General features: G+C 41.9%; 1 protein-coding gene across 2 annotated transcripts in view; it reads right to left on the minus strand.

Moving 5' to 3' along the window:
• Nucleotides 1-2,968, minus strand: part of COL17A1 (collagen type XVII alpha 1 chain) — a 64,276-nt gene extending 61,308 nt beyond the window's left edge. For both annotated transcript variants that reach the window (XM_019502770.1, XM_019502769.1), the window contains exon 1: nucleotides 2,781-2,968. The gene's annotated coding sequence lies outside the window, so the exon portion shown is untranslated. The remainder of the gene's footprint in view (nucleotides 1-2,780) is intronic.
• Nucleotides 2,969-8,686: the final 5,718 nt, after the last annotated feature.

An 8,686-nucleotide genomic window follows, 5' to 3' on the forward strand; every position in this document is an offset into this window, starting at 1 on the left:
CAGATGAGTCCCTGGTCATTCCCCATGGGGTGAGGATGGTGCTTCAGCTGTCATCCAATTTCTATCCAGACTGGGCATGGACTTAAATGTTCCTGCACTAAACATAGCTGGTGGAAATCAGTGCCTGGATGAGCTCATTTCCTGGCCATGACAATTTTCAGGCTAAGGACACCTACATTTTGGAGGCTGCTTATCTCCCATTTTGCAGCACCATGGCCTTCTTTCCTGAAGGGTTTTCCACCTCTGAGAGTTTAACACTGGCAGATGTCACTATAGACAAGAGGTTGTTCCACTCGTTCTTGACAATCAGGAGTGCTCTATTTTAACACTGCTCATATAACATAAGAAGAACAAATGAAAATAGACCCTTCCAGGTAACCTACACATCCCTGGGCTGGAGGGACAGCTGGCTCTGTGCTCCAGCTTTATTCCACACAGAGTGACACTAGTGCAGTTATCAGCCTTCTCTCCAGCAAACTATTCAGTCTGAGTTCCAGTAGCTCCCAGTGCTGATTTACTGCACAGACATCTGTCTGGATTCACAAAGGTATAGCTATGGGCTATGTAGGAGTCAAGCAGGAAATCTCTGTTGAATCATAGAAAACTTTAGCAAACATCCCTGAGCTACGATATTGTGAAATGGGATAGCTCTCAAGCAATAGGAGGTAGGCAGAGTTAAGTTACAAGAACTGTCCATCCTTTTGAGATTACTGTATGAAAAGTGCCATGTGAGCCCAATCTTGAGTGGGTCAGGGTTTCTCCTGAGCTGTACCCCAACTCATTTCAGTCTGAGCAAAGGGTATGCAATACACTTGCAGGATCAAAGGAAGAGCGCAAGCACATGATTCAGCCAGATGGCTTGACTAGGCATCCACACAGACATATGTACGTCGTATGTCTACCTGTTATTTTAAATGCAATGGAATAACATATTTAACTATTACTTCCATGAGATATGCTCTCACAAACACAAGAAGAGTTGCATTATAGCAGGTCCTACATAATGGATGCTTAATATAATGAAGGGCCTAAAGATGCTCAGCAGATCTCAGCTGCTGCAGTTACCTGGACAAGCCAAAGCTTCTGGTTATTTAAAAAAATAGCTACTACTTGCACACGGCAGGAGTAATGTTTGTTCTATATATTTTGTCATTGGGGAACTTCTTACATTAATTTATATCTGTGGAGAGATATTTTAATGGAAGTGGTTGCTTTGCATTTTGTTAGTTTCTACACCTATCATTTCTGTTTTCATGTCAGGAAATTGCTGCATTCCTAATCAGGAAAATGAAACACACTCGGATCCTTTTAACCCATTTAAATTTCTTCAGCTGTGATGTATTTTGGTAGAAAAAGGGACACCATGAAGTGATGCAATTAATGATGTTGATGAAAATCTTTGATCCTATTTTATGGAAAGGATTCCATGAAACCCATAATCCTTCATCAAACTCATATTCTGAGGTCAGGTAAATTGTTCAGAACAGCAATACTAATAAAGTAATTCAAAACCAAACCACCGCTTCCATGACATCTAACATCCTTCAAGGTGTATACTTTGTTAGCTACATCTTTTACATGTCACCAGCATTCAGCTAAGAAAATAAATCACCGCCTTATTCTGACCTTCACTCACAGTCTAGGACCAGCGTGTAATATTAGCCATACTCGGCTCTAATCTATAATCTGCAGTTCTTTGTTTCAGAAGGCAGGGTGGAGCCTTGACTGGATTGTACAATGCAGTCACAATCATCTACCCTCAATAGCATGGTTTTCTTTCTGCCCAAAGCAAAAACAGATCCAAATTCAAAGCAAGAACAACCTGTCCTGCACCCTTCTCATTCCACTTGTACAGAGGGAATTAAATATTCCTACAAACTGAGACTTTCCAGTCAGGGTTTCTAAAAAATGGGTAAGCTTTATGATCATCCATTTCACAGCTGGAGAAACTGAGGCAAAGGAACTTTCCCAAGGTGATACTGACAGCAAGCTGCAAAGACAGGAATACAACCCAGGTGTCCTGAGAAACAGCCCTGTGACTAGACACTAGAGCCCACTGCACAACACATTCAAATGGATTTTCAAATAAAGCTTTCCTGAATTGCTTTGAACCAGTTTTTAAGTGTACCATACAATTCTTGGCCTCTTAATCTTACATGAAAACAAATTCGTCCAGGAGTCCATGATATGTGACTCACTGCTGATAAATAGCTCCCTTTGTCTGAAACTGATTTCCTTAAAAGAAAAGTTGGTGCCTCCCAATATATAGCTTCATCCTAAAGTGGCTGCTGGTGCCGTCTGGATTGCAAGTCAGTCCACCCAGGGTCCTAATATTGTCCTCCACTTTCACCAGCTCCCCTAAAGTCAATCTTCACGTTCATTCCAAATACATTCTTTTTAAAAGCAAGCACCAGATAACTTGCATCTTGCAGTGCAGATAGCTGTTCTTCCAGGTCCTAACACAGCTAGACACTTCCCCAGCCGTATGATAATTTTACAATAAGCATTCAAAGAAAAATATCTACACTCTCATTTACATTCCTCATACCTCAGCATGTCAATGTCTTTCACTTAGCATCCATTTAAAGAGCTTCCCCTAGTCCAAATGTAGGTAGCCCAAAGTAACCCAACACTTAAATACTTGATAGGATTTTTATATTGGATGTCCCACAGAATTTTTCCCTTTTTTCCTCTAAAAAAACATGTTTGCCATGCAGGGAATCTGGAAAAGAAATAGTACAGAACACTTTTTTTTCTTTTTGGCTTCTTATTTTACTTACCTGGAGCCTTTAAGTTAATGACCTGGAAATCCCTCTTTCTTCAGCTGTTTCCTGTCTCTCAAAATTTGCTACCTACACTTTATACTGCATCCCTCCAAAGGCGTGTGATGTCTGACTGATCCTCCAAGAATGTTCTTCTCTTCTTGTATTTAATCTATTTCACCCCCCCTTTACTTCTTTTTCCCAAGCCTTTGCTCCCAGACAAGTCCTGACAAAGGTGTGTTTTGTTTTCTTGCCTCACTCCACCCTCCCAATCAACTGACACACAGTGGAAAAAAAAATCTGCCTCCAGGAATCAAACTTTATTGAAAGGTGAGAGTGTTTATGCCTACCTGGTCAGGTAGATTAACTATTTGGAGACAGGGACAAAGACTTATGTCAGAGGAAATGACTTATTATGGCACTGCTTTCTCATACATGATTTGTGCATTGTAGGAGCAAATTTCACCTGTTTTGGCTTTTATTACAGGTCTGTACATCTCTAACAGGCACTTCTGCAAGGGCTTAGGGCTTGCTAGGGCTTAGTGAGGCAACTTGAGTGCCAAGAGCCAAATCCACAACTACTGCTAGTTGGGGTAGCTCCATGGAAGTCACCACCTTCCAGTCATCACCAATACTGAAGCAGCATTTACAAGGCAGCACTGTTAGGAAGTTTCATGCACCAAACTGTATGACATGAAGGAATAATCTCCCCCATGGCACTCCAGTGTGAAGTAAGAATTTGTTTAGCTTTCTGCTCTTTTCACAGGGATTGTGCTGGTGCAAGTGTGGCAAAGATGCAGGCTGTATCTTCACCCATCACTTTCATGTCTTTACAAGAAATGTTCTGTAGCGTTTGGGAGAGCAGCTGGAACCCAGGGCTTCCCTGCCACTCTAAGTGTGAGGCCCCTTGGCTCCTGATTGCAAAGGGCTGGAGGAAAGTATCTTTTGAACTTATCAACACTGCTCCAGGTCAACCGAATGGATCACTACAAAGAACTCACCACCCAAGGGAGAAGTGAGCTGCCCCTACAATGCCTAGGTCCTTCACATCCCAGTGTGGACCATTAACCACAGGGCCAGTGCTTTGGCTTGACAAATTGGACAAGTAATTAAATGAGTTCAGGGGGAATAGAAGCTGATCCTCAGGCCCTGCCGAACTGCACATGTGCAAGACCTGATGGGGGAAGACAAAGATGACCGTCTGCATCTTCAAGATATTGATTCTTTGTTATTGCTCACTTTTATTGTCAAGTTGGTATTGATTCTCTACTTTGATCTTCTTCTTTAGTGCTGGTCTGTAATACAAGTTACAGTACTGAGCTGCAAACATGACCCTGATGCCCACAGACAGAAAACCAAGGCAACAGGACACAGAGGACTTGATGGGCTATTCTAGGTTCTTAGACACCAGCAGTCTCTAGCTCCTGTGACTCACTGGAGAAGCACAAAAAGTCTTTACTGGAGTGAAAAATCTGAGCCTTACTTAAGAAAAAGAAAAAAGAAAAGACCTGTAATTGCTCCAGGGCTGCAGTAAAATGTTTTCACCATGTAAATGAGAAGGCATAAAAAAATCTAAACTAAGAGAAGAGAAGGACAACTTTTATTTTTCCAGAAGCAGTAATGACCAAGATGCTGGGTTAGCATTCCTTGGCAACAGACTGTTTATGGAGCTGTCCTGATTAATCATTTTGTCGACTGCTCGTTGAAAACAAAAGACAAGGGAAAAAGTGACCTATAGATAGATATCTGAAAAAGAAACAGGAAGAAATATCACTCACTGTAAGCTACTTGAATCAGGATTCAAATGAGAAAATTTGAGGGAAAAAGGAGTGGTTTAGGCCAGTGATAAAACCATTGCCATCTGATGCTTGTTAGATGAGCTGTGTGAAATGAGCCAAGTGTCTTCAGTCCCATTCATAGTGGACAGGTGATATTTTCATCATAGTCTCAAGGCTCTGATTTATGGAGGGGCTGAGAAATAATCCACACCATCAAATGAAGACAGTGGACTTACAGGTAGGCATCAGTGCTGAAAATGAGACTCTCATTGGCTCCCTGTTTGACAGTCTCAACAGGAGGGCTATAAATTAAAGGGCCATGGATACTGCCCCCTTAAAATGGTGTCTAAACAGTAGGGACAGGACACATTTAGTTTGGGGAGATATGTTAATATCTCATTTTGTCATTTTTTTTACCCTGGTGCACACTTCTAAAATTTGCTCCCTAGAGTCTGCCCCAACTTAGATTCTCTTGGTGCTATAACTGATGGAGCTATATAGCCCTAAAACAAAACGACTGACAGGATTAGCAACACCCAGTCCCTGTAAAAGCAGGGAATTTTGCAGGCCTGATTTTAATAGGTATTACCTGCTTGTTACACCATAGGAATGAAAATTCCTGAGGTTCTTGCCAATCTACTTTGGGGAAATTCAAGTTTATCTTTCTCATGTCTTTGACTAGTTACACTGTGGTTCCTAAATATGACTTTCTTTGGGCCATCTTCATAGATCTACTTGCTGTACAGGGAGATTAAAAGAAACAGAGGAGGTTACAAAAACAAGGAAGCTTAATTAGATGATCTCCTCAAGTCCCTTTCAGCTCTACTTTTCTAGGAAACCAATGTAAATGATCATGGCCTGATACATGAAATTTCTGGGATTTAAACCATGTCCTTGATGAATGCAAAGATCACTCACTGTGGCAGTCAAGGCATTCTGAACAGATTAACTAACCTGGGCATGAGGCAACAGTGCAGTAGGAGCTCCAGTTTAAAAACCTGATCAAATCTAGTGCAGAGATTTTGGGCACCTATACACGTGCTCTGACCCATTCTAATTAGAATGATTAATCAAGCCTGCTGGAGCACTCTAATCAGAATGCTCCACCATGCTGCAATGTCTTGTGTATTCAGCATCCCCATGTTTCAAAATGGCAGTGGGGGCACTTTAACTGAAACTCATCAAACAAGCTTTAGTTAAAGTGCCCCGGTCACCATTCTGAAACGCGGGACACTGAATACACAAGATGCTGCGGGCTTTTTAATTATTGCAGCTCCTAAAATGCCTCCCTTCCTGCTCCCCCTAAACCTAGAGCACATGTAAAAATGCCCTTTAGGTCCAGCATTCATGGAGGCTGATACTCTATCCCTTTGGTAGGGCAAGACGCTTGCCCTACCAAGCACCTTGCCAACTTCTTGGTGCTTGCCCTACAAAGCAATTTCTCAAATGAGAGACTTTTAGGCCCGTATTCAAGAAGCCATATCTCAACAGTGACTTATTATCATCTCCAACTGTCTTATTGTGAGAAGAATTAATGGGAGTGTTAGGAAGTTAAGCAGCTCTGGCAGCATCCTCAAGATTTCCTTTTCTGCTTTCACATTGGTGTCAAGCTGGGTTGTGGTAAAGAGACTGCTCTAAACTTATTGATCTCTGATGTCTTTGTCTGCATGGATGAAAGTTAAGAACTTATGCAGATTCTTTTAAATTTCTCAGCTGCATTGATGCCATTGACCTCCTTCATTGCAGGTTTTCATGAAGAATCTGGATAGACATCAGTCTGGGACAGTTTTGGAGCAGCAAATTCTGAATTCATCTATCCTTCCAGCTCAGTGATTCTATGTGATGTACGTTTGATAAGTATGCAGGTACTTCCAGAGATAGACAGTCACCATCCTTGCATTCCTGTCATTTCTGAGATCAGTTAGGAGGTAGTATTGGATACAACAAGGACAGACATGCCAGGGTTCTGTTTTGTTGCTACTCCTATACAATATGCCGCAACAGAGGTCACAAAGCAGTTTAGGTTTGCATGTCCCCAACAAATGGATGACACTCAGCTTAATATCTTTTTTTCTATCAGACATATTGATTGAGGCCTTTCCACTTAGACCTCTGTCCAAAAAGCAGGGCTTGCATAGGTGTTAGCTGGCTGAAACTCATTCCCAATATAATATGCAGATGGTGCTGATAGGATGAAGGAAGCAAACTGAAGTAACACACACTTCTGTGATTAAGGAGGTGTTCCTGCCTTTTATTAACACAGCTCATTTTAGAAGTTCTCTTGGGTCCTCAGCTGCTTCTGGATGACTAGCTAGCAGGTGAAGCCCAAACTCCATTCTGACATAAGGAGGGTGCCAGGGTATAGGGACCCTCTGACACCACATCCTTTTACCCAATTGCACTCTATGAATTAAGGGGTGACACGATGTGACAGAAGAATCAAAGAGATGAGCACTGTAAAAAAATAGTTTTTGAAATGGGGTGCTGCTCAATTCACAGAAGTTATGGAAGGGTGCCTCAAATCTAATAAGGTTGAGAGCTACTGTGCTATAGCTTCTATTTGCCTGAGATTCCCCTATACAGTAATGGTTGGAAGCACTGGCTTTCTGGGTGCTTATGTCACTGGCATAGGAGCACATCCCAGGCTGTGCTTTTGCTGCTGCCATGTGCTATGTCAGATGTCCCACAAAATGGAAAAAAAAAGTGAAAACATAAGCAGTAAGAAGTTGACACCTGAGTGAGACTAGAAAAAGTGATTTTATACTGCTGTTTCTGAAAACTGATGTGAATAAGGAGGTATAACATGTCACTGAAACTATATCAATTTACTAGAGACAAGAACACGCCAGAGATCTTCCCTACAGATGAGGATATCATCATCAAATACTGTAAATGCATTACTGTATTCATAAATGATCTAAAACATTTGCCAAGACTTGTCTGTATCCTTTTTCTCTGAACACAATGTGAGGCTAGAGATCAATCACTTAAACTAAACCAAATGGTCTAGTTATGGTATGCTGTTGGCTCTCTTCTAATAGCTGAAAGAAAATATAGTACATTGATAGACTGGAAATACACCTGGAAGCCACATTATTGTTGTCCTCAGTTTCAAAGAAAACTGTAAGACACAGGATGAAGATGTACTGCTTGCAGCAAAATGCCTGGGCAACTATTCCTATTGACACATGAGTTATGTGGCCAGTGATTCAGACTCAAAATTGAACATCACATTATATGCCCACACAAAGACTGTTAACATATGGAAGTGAAAACCACACCTATCCCTGTTAGCAACTGCAGCTCCTGTGGTATACCTCTGCTTTGCACAGCTGAGACCATGGCAGCAGCTTAACCAATCAGACCTTGTACACTGAATCATTCACTGACTCACTATGTTAAGTCCACATCTTACACACCACTTGAGAAATTCATTATGAGTAACCTAAGGCATGAAAAGTAATCTTTACATGACTAGCTGTTGCCTTTGGCCACTGGGAGGTGAACACTCTGTAAAGCGGTGCCAGCGCAAAAAACCAAACCTGTTGATACAAAGCAGTGATCTGTCAAAGCACACCTTGACTTGGGTCTTCAAGAGAGGAAATGCTGTCCACAAGAAATCTATTTCTTGATGTAACTTCATATGAAATGTCTTAATTTCTTTTGATGAGCTCCTTAGGGCAGGGAGCTGCTTTTTTTTGCGTGCTTGTACAGTGCCTTCCGCCATGGAGGTCCCAGTGTGACCCCAGCACAAATCATTACAATAAAGTTACATATGCCTGCACAGTAGAGCACTGATTGGGAATTTTTAGTGTACTGCAAAACAAATTCATAAGAAATGAGACTAACAACAGGAAACACAGATCTAGGTATTCCTTAGCAAGGGAAGAAGTTTCAGGAGATGAAGCACTGTATGCCAGTAGTGTAATGATGGGTAGGTGAACAGGGCATGAGCCGTGAACACAATTTAAGGGGATGACATTGGAATGGAGCTGGGGGACAGGGCACTTCACCCTCTCCTCCCCCAGACCTGCACCTTTTCTGCAGCAGTGTGGAAGGCAGAGCAGCAGCAGAGGCACATGGTTCCCTGGGCTGTGGCAGTGCACAATGCAAGAACAGCAGCCAGAAGTTCACTGTTCTAGGGGG

This window comes from Gavialis gangeticus, unplaced genomic scaffold (genome assembly GCF_001723915.1).
Source record: "Gavialis gangeticus isolate Ggan-Ray unplaced genomic scaffold, GavGan_comp1, whole genome shotgun sequence".
Classification (NCBI taxonomy): Eukaryota; Metazoa; Chordata; order Crocodylia; family Gavialidae; genus Gavialis; species Gavialis gangeticus.